This window comes from Rhipicephalus sanguineus, chromosome 8, assembly GCF_013339695.2.
Source record: "Rhipicephalus sanguineus isolate Rsan-2018 chromosome 8, BIME_Rsan_1.4, whole genome shotgun sequence".
Classification (NCBI taxonomy): Eukaryota; Metazoa; Arthropoda; class Arachnida; order Ixodida; family Ixodidae; genus Rhipicephalus; species Rhipicephalus sanguineus.
The window spans coordinates 147,290,575-147,303,187 of NC_051183.1; positions in this window are offsets into that span (position 1 = coordinate 147,290,575).

Below are 12,613 nucleotides of genomic sequence, written 5' to 3' on the forward strand. Positions count from 1 at the left end.
AATGTCGTCAGCATATATTCATATGTGAGCAGTACTAGGTAAAAGCTCACGAATGCTGATCATCACAAGATTAAACAAAGTGGGGCTCAATACCCCGCCCTGTGGGACGCAACGGGAAGTATAGTGTTTGGCGGTGGGACCATCTTCTGTCTGCACAAAGAAGGACCTCCTCGTCAAATAATCGCGGATCCACTGAAACATCCGACCGCCAATTCCGACAGCCTCCAAGGACTCGAGGATCGCGTCATGGGTTACGTTGTCGTACGCCCCTTTCACATCGAGAAATAGCGCCAGTGATATGCGATTGAGGCGCTTTTACTGCTGGACAAAGGTTGTGAGGTCACTTACGTTGTCAACGGATGACCTGTCTCGCCGAAAGCCCGTCATGCAGACTGGATACACATTGCAGCGCTCGAGATACCATTCTAGGCGTAGAAGTATCATCCTTTCCATGACTTTCGTGACGCAATTTGCCAGGGCAATAGGGCGAAATGACGTTAAATCGAATGGTGACTGTCCTGGTTTGAGTAGTGGCCCAAGCCGACTTATCTTCCATTGCTGAGGAACAATGCCCGCATGCCATGAGTGGTTGTAATATCTCAACAGCTTTCCTCTAGCCTCTTTTTCAAGGTTGGCTAAAGCGCCGTAGGTGACGCCATCAGGCCCTGGTGAAGATGATTGTCGGGAAGCTGCCAAGGATGCGTCAAGTTGTTCCATAGTGGAATCTTTGTCCATTTCTGGGATCTGGGGCTCAGGAAAAACACTCTGGACTGCGGAAACGGGCATGGCACACACACCAGCGATTCGCGTATAAAAAGCATTCGCCACTTCAAGTTGGGTGCGGCCTAGATGCAGGGCTAAAGCCATGAAAGGATGTCTTTGTTGGGGAGTCGAGCGCAAGCCACGAATAATGCTCCAGATGCGTGACAATGGCTTGCGAGGATCCAATGACTCGCAGAATGATTTCCAGTGCTGCTCTTCAAGTTTGTCCAAACGTCGGACTTTTTTCTGTATGCGCCGTGCCAGCCTCAAGTCACATATTGCCTTCGTGCGTCTGTATCTCCTTTCGGCCCTTCGGCGAAGCGTACACAGTTTATCCAGTTCAACGTCAAAGTCTGAACGCTTGCCGGCAAACGGGAGCAGGCAGGAAGCTTCTCTCATTGCCTCTTTCATTACATCCTCGAAGTTATAGCCAAAGTCTTCTCGGCATGCATTTTCCATGAGACGCTGAAATTTTTGCCAATCGATTCTCCGTATTTTATTCCTAGAGGAGGAGTTGGTAAGACTTCTGATTCGCACATATTTGGAATGTGGTCACTTCCATGTGTTTCAGTGTCTGAAAACCACTGGGCTTGCGACCGGGAGCATCTGGATACCAGGGTCAAATCTAGGCAACTGCTGCATGTAAGCCCCCGCAGGTATGTAGGACTGCCATCATTTATAAAACACAGGTCGTGCTTAGCGGCGAATGACACGTGGTATCTTCCTTTAGCGTTGATCGTCGAACTACCCCAGAGTAAGTGACGTGCGTTGAAGTCACCAGTTATGACCCAAGGGCCACTAGTTGCTGACAATATGTCTCGTAGTCTGTCCTGTTCAAATCGTCCGGCTGGCGATATGTAGACACCAATGAGTGTGAATGACACTTTCTCCTTTCTTACACGTAAACAGACATATTGATTGTCATCATGTGGTTGAACTGCGTGGTGAAAATACGTAAAATCCGAGCGAATGTTTACAACCGCCTTGCTGCGTTCCTCGCACGTTGAAGAAACAAAAGCTTCGTACCCTGAGAGTTTGAGAGGTTTTTCTATGTTTGGTTCGCAGATAACAATTACGGGAATCCGATTCGTGAATACGTACGGTCGGAATGATGAGATGCGGGATCTCAGGCCTCTTGCGTTCCACTCTAGAACCGACGCTTGTCTGACCTCGTTGCGGAATGACAGGATTGGACCAGCCATGGTTACTACTGGAGGCTTGCAAATACTGGATTTAGAGCATCCAGTACTTGTAGTGCACTCTGAGTCAGCGGGGATTTCAGATTGCTGCAGAGCTTTCGCAGGGCATCCAGCAGCGTTCGAAACATTGTGATGACTTCTTTGTCCTCCTCAGGCAGCTTGTCGGCGGCTGGTTCGGAGGTTATGGCTGTCGATGTGAACTTGGAACTTGGAGGTGGCTGTGACTTCGGCAATGTAGGCCAAACTGACTCAACAGCAACAATGCTGTTCGTCGGTTTGTCGGTCGCGCTGGCCGTCTTCGGTCTTGGAGGCAAGGGCGGTGAAAAAGAAGGGCGGTGGAGGGGCGCGGCCGATGCAGAGTCTACGGCATTCTTTAAAGAACGGCGGCGACGATGTCGCCTCTTTCTGACGGTCTTGGCAGCCTCCCGATGCGAAGAATAGTCTCTGGCCATTTGTTTCAACACTGCTATTTGCCTTTGAATTTTTGGGCATTCTTTGACGAAGCTGCATGAGATCCATCGCAATTCGAACATTTGAGGATAGTTGATTTGCATTCATCCGCAGAATGGGTCTCGGCGCCTCGAGAACACACTGTCTTGTTTTCGCATACGCTTTTCACGTGGCCCATCTTCATGCAGTTATAACACTGTAGTGGCTTCGGTATGAAAGGTCGCACAGGATGTCGAAATTGGCGCACCTTTACGTGCGAAGGAAGAGAGTCGCCCTTGAACACTATCTTTAAGCAGTGTGAGTTGCCCAAACGGACAACCTTTGCGATGACGCTGGCTTCATTTGCCGGCTTGACAAGAATATCGAAGTCGGAGCTGGGAATGGCAGTATCCACGTCGTAGATCACTCCAGTGACGACGCTAGAGCCCAACGGAATATAGGAACGAACCTTCATTCCATCCAGCTCGGTGACGTTGCGCAGTGTGTTAAGAGCGGCAGCATTTGAAACGTCGATCGCCAAGACGTTCTTACGCGTGTTCACTCGCATGTCCGTGATCTCATTTGGCACCAGTCCTTCCAGCAGCACCGAAACAGATTGCCTGTTGAGGCGCTTCATGTTGCCGTCCGGTACATCAGGGACGAAAAGGATGGTGTTGGTCACGGGTGTTCTTTGCGCTCTCTCATTCAACGTACTCGATGACGAAGAGGTTCTGGTGTTCCGCCTCTTCGCCTTACGGGGGGCCCGTCAGAGAAGCCTAGGCGGTGGAAATTCATCGGGAGTAACCCACTACGACGTGCCTGATACAAATATCGTTGTTTTTGCACGCAAATACTAGCAATTATTATTGATTAGATATTCGTTCTTGGTTGTTTCTGAGACGAACGCAATATTTTATTCAGTTATAATAGCCACAGCTTGCAGGAGTACGCGTGCACAGGCATGCGCACACGTTTTTCATTTAGTGATCAAGTCGCCTATCGCGGCAACAGTAGCCACGTGTATACGAATGCGTAATGCATTGCATCTCCAAGCGCGTTTAGGCAGTACTGAACGCTGCAGGACCTTTTTTTGTGTGGAATTGGGAATGGGGGGTATATTCATCTTGCACCGAACTTTTCTGAAACTAAAGTTTGCATTTGTTTCGGCAAAGTTTCGTACCTGCCGAAAGTACTTCGGCAAGTACCGAACTTCTATACATGAAAATTCAGCAGGAAATATTCAAAATTTCATGCCACGACTTGGCTTGTTTTTGTTTTTTCTGGCACTGTCGTATTTTCGGACGTCGTGTGTACATACCTAGCGTATACCCTTTTCCTACATATATATATATATATATATATATATATATATATATATATATATATATATATATAATATATATATATATATATATAATATATATATATATATATATATATATATATATATATATATATATATATATATATATATATGCGAGGATGAAGTTCAGTGGGTCCGGTGGGAAATGCAGTTCAGAAAGGAAGACAAAACGTAACCACAACGGCACCACCCTTGTCAGCAGGTTTGATTGTGATGTCAGTGCGCGCACTTAGTTTCGTTATAGCTTGCAGTTCTAGGTTCGACAAGTTTCCTCGGAAAGAACGTCGTTCGTTATAAGCCTGAATGATGCTTGACATGTTTATTAAAGCGTCACCGCTTTAATAAACATGTCAAGGTGTTTGTCCCGTTGTGACGCAGGTGTCCAGCGTTTAGCCAAAGGCAAAGCTGTTCGATCGTCGGCCGGAGCCGGCTGATCGAAGAAGTATTCATGCAGCCTCATATTCCGTGCGAAGTTATCTAAATCTTTGTACAACTGGAATTCATTGTAGCTGCCGCTTGTAGCTGCCGCTCCATCTGTCATGTACAGTATATAGGTCAAACCACAACTGCTTTTAGGTACCGTTTTACCGTGCATGGAATATGCACGTAGAATATGTGAGTAACAATGCTAACCGCATGCTTGGTTACCTGCGTCGAAATTTTTCCTGTGCCCCATCGTCCATCAAGCTAACACTGTACAAAACATTGGTAAGATCAAAATTAGAGTACGCATGCGCCATATGGGACTCAACTCATGCCATTCTCATTCAAACTCTCGAAGCCATTCAAAATCGCGCAGCGCGTTTCATCTTATCGAATTATTCACGTCATTCCAGTGTCACATCCATGAAGAACACCCTAAACTTGCCTGACCTTTCGTTGCGCCGCAGATTGTCTCGCCTTAACCTTTTTCACAAAATCTATCACTACAACAGCTATTTGAAGGACGCCCTATTTCATCCACCTCGTTTCATATCACCGAGGACTGATCATCGCTATAAGGTGGGCCTACCATCCTGTCGCACCAGACTGTGCAATGACTCGTTTATTCCTAGGACAAGCGCCGCCTGGAACCGCCTTCCCGCCTCCATCGCCTGCATAACGGACGAAAAAGATTTCAAGCTCGCCGTACAAGATGCCCTGCAACTTCTTTCTTTTTTCTTTTTTTTCTTTTTTTTTGTTAACTGCACTTGTAAATGTTTTCCCCACTCCTTTCTGTAGTGCCTTCGGGCCTTGAAAGTATCTTTAATAAATAAATAAATAAATAAATAAATAACAATCATAAAGCTCATGTGCATGCCCTTCCTCACTTGCCAGTTTCAAGGCATGTGACCGACGCAGGTCATTCCTTTAGTAACATCAGGTTTTAATCAGGTTTTAAATCACATCATGAACGCGAGGTTAGAGAATCATTCCTAATTCATAAATTCAAAGCTTTGTCTGACGAAATGAACGAGATCTCGGGTGCACTTGCTTGTATTTTGCCTTGTCAATCACTATTTTATGACAACGTATGTTGCTTACGCGTGGTTCACTATTTGCATGTCATTGCGTACGTAACGCCTGCGGCCTGTGTCACTCATTATTTTGAACGTACATGCTTTCCGCGCTTCTTGTATCTAATTTTTTTATTTTTATTATTTTCATGCTCGTTTGACCGAGATTATCCTGCTGCCTTTATGTCCACATGAGCCACTGTACGCATGTTGCGGTTCCCCTATTGGTTTTTGCGCAGTTTACAGTTTTGTTTTGTTGTTTTGTATACCTTGTTCAATGCACACAGGTTTCCGTCTATCCAAGATGTGCCATATCACTATTGTACATTGCCACGTGCATTTTGTATAACCACGTATATATCTTGAGGTGCAATATCGCCTGTCCAAAAGAAGTGAAAAATCACTTAGTCTTGCGATATGGAAGCGCGAATACGCTTGTGCACATACTTTGACTAGTATGTGCACAGTATGTGCACAAGCGTATTCGCGACTCTTTTTCGGCAGGTTTCTTACTTCTCTCTCACCTCTTTTTTTTCTGTATGTACTTTTTCTTAACCTTTTTCTCTCTCTCTCGGCTCGAAGAACGATGATATAAAAGCGCATCGAAGCCTGGTAAATTTCATCCTGATGAAGATCGGTCTCCGATCGAAACGTCGACAAATAAACAGTTCTTTAGAAGCGTATACCTTTTTCCTATATATATGTATATATATATATATATATATATATATATATATATATATATATATATATATATATATATATATATAGCAAAAGCAAGGTGTTGACGCACAAGTGAAAAGAAGCTTTATTTGACGTTACGGCCGTGGGCCCGGCCTTTGTCAGAATGAGACGAAGGCCAAGCTGTTCTATTCTCTGCACCTCTTCTTCCTCTGCCTCTATCTAGCTGCCCGCGCGCCACAGCACCGGTGTCGCTCTTCGTCCTCACACTCGGCCATGACTGCGAGCGCGTGGAGCTGCCGACAATGTTTCTGGTGGGCGGGGTTGGCTGGTTCGTGGTGGTCGGCCCTGACCACACTGCAACGTGGACTGGCGATCTGCGAGAAGCGTCTCCGGTGGGCGACACTGGCTTCCTCGCGCTGGTCGGTCTAGGCCACGCGGGGACTTGTCTTGAGAAGGTGCCTCAGCGTGCTCCGGCGGGCGACCCTGGTTGATATAATGTCGTCGTATGTAGTCCGCACGTTTATCCCGTCGCAGTTGGGAGACCCGGGCAGGACGTGGTGGGCCCTGTAACGCCACTTGCTTTACCGAACGAGGCCATCTACGCTTTTTGCAGTGGTTCGAGGGGCGTCTAGGTGTCTTACTAGACGTCTGTGGCAACGGGAAGCTCAGTTCCCCCGTTGACCTGCGGCGCCGCTTGTGCGTTTGCAGCGTTGTCGCTGTGGAGCACCACCCTGCCGTTCTGAAGCCAGCTTTTCTTGAAGACGCGCTGCTTGCAGCCGGGGCATCCTCGCAAGACGCTGTTCCAACAGCAGAAGACTTGTGCTGCACAGGCAGGTCAATCTCCGCCGTGTCAGACACAATATATATAGAAAAAAAAGGTATCCGATCTACATCAAGACGAAATTTACCAGGCTTCCATGCCCTTTTCTATCATCGTCCTCCAAGCCGAGAGAGAGAGAAAAAGTAAAAAAAAGTTACAAAGAGCAAAGAAAGATAAAAAAAGACAGTCACGAATAGAACACGTGCGCATACTTGGACATACGAACAACCTCATTAAAGGTGATTGTAAGCACACTCATGCCGTAGTAATTTTTCTGTCCCGACAATGCTTTTATTCCTAGCACTTTTAAGAATAGTCGTAGCAAACCGGTCACTCGCACCAGGTCAACCTCCCTGCCTCTTCCTTTTCATCTATTTCTCTCTCTCTCTCTCTCACGCGACACGCGTAAAGCGGGCGTCATTCTTTCGACAGCGCAAAAGACTTGGTCATCCTGCACGAAATAATTGCTAAAGAAAACAATTTATGCAATAGTCTCAGCAATTCTGATTTATAACGGGTGCCCTGCAATATTTTATTAACGTGGTCAGAAAACGCTGCCGATGAGTGGTTGAGGCTCTTACGAAGATGAAAGCATTAAACTCAGCACGCGGCATGAAATTTAGAATTACATGTCAACTTCAGTTACAAATCGCTCATTCTTCTCTCGACGAATTATGCATCATGTACCCAAAACTGCCTGGAGACGGCCATTGGCCGAACTGAGAATCGCGAGCAGCATAGTTAGAGCGGCTGCCATGGAATGAGGCCACGTGCCGGCTCCGCGATCGAGAGAGGTAGTACTACACTGTAGGATTACGCTATCGCACTCAGGATCACAATGAAAGTGAGCCCTGCGTTCAAAGACAACAAGAAGAGAAAGTGCTCAAGGTCATAGATGTATTCTGATATGCAGACTTGGCTTATTGTCCGCTTGTCATACCCCTTCTGTGTAAAGTCATTGGAACGGGAAGAGTAGCGCGACCGGCCTGCCCGCCTCCATATTTGGTCCCGCGCGGCCGAAGCTGCGGCGGCGCGGTGTTGATTTCACGTGGAGTAATGCATCTTTTACGCATTGCGTGCGCTCTTGCAGCCCCGAATGAAGCATACCGTTGTTCTCTAACTCAGTAGGAAAAAATAGCGACAGTTTTCGCTTGCCTACGCGTGCACGCACGCGTACTAACGCGATTAAGAAATGCAAACTGCGCGGCATTTACGCACTCGGCAGTCGGCATTTATTAAATGCGAAGCATTTCTTAGCGCACTTTTGCGACTTTGAACGTATCTATCTATCTATCTATCTATCTATCTATCTATCTATCTATCTATCTATCTATCTATCTATCTATCTATCTATCTATCTATCTATCTATCTATCTATCTATCTATCTATCTATCTATCTATCTATCTATCTATCTATCTATCTATCTATCTATCTATCTATCTTATCTATCTATCTATCTATCTATCTATCTATCTATCTATCTATCTATCTATCTATCTATCTATCTATCTATCTATCTATCTATCTATCTATCTATCTATCTATCTATCTATCTATCTATCTATCTATCTATCTATCTATCTGCCCATGACATTGTGCTAGCGGCGGCGTCGCTGCTTGATACACACCAAAATTGGTACGGCGTGACAAGAGTGTATGACAAACATATGTTGCTGGTTATAACATGCCAGTCATGATAGGCATGCCATGTAAAACATCATTTGCAGGACAGGGTCACGGGGCGCTCGTGGTCGTTTAATGAAATGCAGATATACCAAAATTGATATGTCGAGATATTTCTGTATGACGAACGTTAGTGACAGGTGGGAACATGTAAATGATGCCTTGCATTACATGCGTGCCATTATTTTCATGTTACCAACTGGTAATTATGTTCGCCATACAGTCACGTCACGCAATACCGATTTTGGTGCATATCAAGCCAGCGAACTGGCCGCGGGTGCACCATAAGCCTGGCCTGTAAATAATGCCTTACATGACATGCGTGCCATTATTTGCATGTTACCACCTGCTATTTATGTTCGTCATACAGTCACGCCACGCCACACCAATCGTTAGCAGTCAGTATTCATGGCGCTCTGATCGTTATATATGAGTCCAAAGGCGTCAGTCTTGCGCCAAACATAATTAGGAGCTGCCCGGCAATGTTATTGTGGATGAACCTTCTGCGGCAATTGCACTAGGGCAGGGGAGACGCAAACATTTCCCGGAACAGCATTCGCGAATTCTCAACGAAACGCTTACCTCGCAAAGGTGGGTATCAGTCGCGGGAACAAATTTCGTCCGACGTATTCTGTGCAGCCACACAGCCTGTCGCTTGGCATCCTTTTTCCCACTGGGAATAGCAAAGTTTTCCGCTGGTGTCTGCAACCGAAAGCGCAGCACTCAGGCATTCTTCGATGGCTCGATAATCTTGAGATGAAGTGTCTAAACGATACGTGATATCACAATGTCCCTGAACGCTTTTTTGAGGCTATAAAAACAATCGCCCTCCAAAGCGTCGAGCGTCGGCGGCCGGGAGACACTGGCGAGGCGAGCGAGCTGGCCCATTCAGGTAGCGAAGCCGCCGAAAGGGCGCGGCGGCGAAGAGAACACGAATGCGGTACTTTTCCCGTTACAGTGACTTTACTTCTGTGCAGCTTTCATTGCCCTCTTTGGGACGAAGGGAGAGAGAAACCGCTAAGTGTGCTTGACAAATCCCTCGTACTTCACAGATTATAAAAAAAGAAAATAAAAAAAATTGCGGCAACCGACTTGTGACGTGAAAACCGACAGGGTTCCTTATGCGTTCAGTTAAGACGACTTGAAGGCGAACGCCATTTTCTTTTTGTTCTCTGTCGACGTAATAAACTTGCCTCGGCACCCTCCGCTTTCTGGACCTACCGTAACATTGCACTGCCTCCAGGATCCGAGGCAACTCACCTCATTTTGCACTGCCTCCGGGATCGGCCCACCTTTGACCAAGCTACGACGTCATGTGATGACGGCATCATGTGAGTTACGTCACGTGACATAAGAATTACATCCTAAGGTCGCCACACATTTCGGCGATTTGTGACGTCACGATGGAGTCATACGGTGGCGTCGTCACCTGATAATTTTTTGCATCACTCGTCCTCGACGCCGCGGGATGCCTACACCGACGGTCAATTTTCGCGTTTGATGAGGCACCGAAGGCTTTCGCCTTGATAAACTCCGATAGTAAGGACATTCACTGGTTACTTGGAATGTTGCTGCAGAGCCCCTTTAAGGATTCGTACTGTACGCATTTACATTTTCGCGAAGGGGCTTTTGTATTTAGCCTATTACCTGAAAACGTCGCAGATGTTTTCAAATTCGCGTGGGTACTTTTGGCTGCCTTTACTGCGCTTGGCTGAGGGAGGCTGCTTTTTGGAGGTTTCTTTTTTTGTCAATGTCGCTCCCATTCTTTGTCTTTCCCACTTGGCAACGCGACGCACGTCATACGATGGAATTAACTTTTAGGTGGGAAACACCTTAGGGGATCGGTTTGTCGGCGTCTCATGTTGTCACGGTGTGTCATGTATACCCGGCGACAACTTTCTGTGGCAGCACAGCCAAGGCTACGCAACCGAACCACGCACTTTTTTACTCCGCTTCTGTATGTAGTCCGCGAACGCTAGCTTTTGTAGAATACGTAGCATAAAAGAAAACATAAAAAGAAAAGAAATAGGTATTACGTTCAAGATTGCTTGCGTTGAAAGTAAGAATGATAATCCCGCAAAGAATTTGCGATTTTTGCTGTTTCGAGTTTTCAGGTTTTCTGGTGTCCGTTTCACGTTTTCCGTCCCCACTAAACAACGATGGCGTCGCTCGGCTGCAACAGGTGCACGTCGAAGCTTGCAAGTGAGCATAGGCGCGTGTTTGTTAGGTGATCTGTGTTCATCGACCAGAAAGAAACGAAGACAGCGGTGCGTTGCGAATTATTTTGTTGATTTGCCCATACTATCACCGAAAAAGAGGTGTGCAAGTGATACCACCATCACAAGCGGGTCTGTCATCGCGATAGCTTCCTTGATAGTGACGCCGGCGACCTGCAAGTCTTCAGCAAGAAGAGCCGCTTGAAAGCGCAACTGTGATTGCAAAGAGTACGTAAAATAAGTGGCCCATTTCATAAAGTGCGTTGCATACATGGTCGGTATTTCGGTTGCTTACTATTACTGATACAGTTGCGCCGAAGATTGCGTCTGACACCATGCCCGTCGGCGTTTACGGCGGGAGGTGTTTTGGCGTTTTGAATGAGAGCGATTTACGGTGACAAAATCACCCATGCACAGCTTTGCCTCGGCAACAGACGCGTTCATGAAGAAATTATGCGTCTGACAGCGTGATTTTCAATTTGCAAAAAAAAAAAAAAGCATTCTTGACCACGGGAGTAAGGAGCGCGTTTCACCCGTTTGTATAATCGCACACGTGAGACGCCCGCTCCTGACTGGTCGTGGCCAAGATATCTGCTGCCTTTCGATGCTTTCGTGTCCCCTGACAAAATAAAGTGAGCGTCTCCAGAAAGTTATAGCGTCTTCAAATGTAGGAAAACGATGATGTCGACCCTGTGTGCACCGAAATTCAGAAAATGGCTTGTTACCTTTGCGTAATATTTCGAATTGCGCAGTTACTGCTCGGCCGTGGCTTTATTCTCCTTTGAAAGTAAAACCAACCGCATTAATAAAGCTGATTTCTGCGTTCCTTCGCAATACAAAATATTCTATCGCTTTCCCAAAAAATAAATCTAAACAATACCAAATGGTGCTCGCTTCGCACGTGGACTTGAACCGCTAGCACGTTAGCGTTATGTAATTTGATTTGCAGAAGAGCTCAGCAACGATTCCAGGTATTTGTGCTGCATGCTTAAATATATCAAGTCATGTGGTAGATTTCGACTACATCTGTGAATAAACTATCTGCATAAATTCCCAAATAACATCATGAGCCAAGAATATTCGTATGGAAACGCACATGTTGTATGCGCTCGCGAAACCAAAACCGAAAGCGCCGGCGAACGGACTACTTGGCGTAGTAACACATGTGCAGAAGCTCCGCCCACGTAGCTTTCGCTGTGCTGCCACAGAAAGTTGTCGCCAAGTATAGTCAGGGTCCATCATAAAACGGGTATGCACCACAAAAATTGGGTAAATCCCACTACTCGCCACCTGCCCACTAAAATTAAGAGGGCAACATTAGCCCAACAAATAGCCGACGACGTTAGTACAGCTTAAGCAGCCTTCCCTACATACCGTAGGGAACTGAAACCGGATATCTGGGAAAGTAGAAGAAGAAGAATCACCATGGGGAATGAACAGAAACCGGGTGTGTAGGGAAGAAGAAGAAGAAAAGAAGAAGACGAAGGACTAGAAGAAGGATGAGGAGGAAACGGAGAAGAAGATGCACCATGGGGAATGAACTGAAACCGGTCATGTAGGGAAGAAGATGAAAGGAGGAAAAGAAGAAGCGGAATGAGAAGAAAAAAGAAGAAGCACCATGGGGAAAGAACTGAAACCGGGCATGTAGGGAAGTAGGAATAGAAGAAAGAAGGAAAAGAAGCAGAAGAAAAGAAATCAGAAGGAGGAGGATGAGGAGGAGAAGAAGAAGAAGAAGAAGAAGAAGGAAGAAGTCGAGAAGAAGAAAGAAAGAAAAGAACAAAAAGAAGGAGAAGGAGGAGCAGGAGAAGAAGAAGCACCATGGGGAATGGACTGAACTGAAACCGGCCATGTAGGGAACAAGACGAAGAAGCAGGAAATGAAGAAAAAGAACAAGAAGGAGGAGGAGGAGGAGGAGGAGAAGAAGCTGGAAAAGAAGAAGAAGGAGTTGGAGGAGGAGGA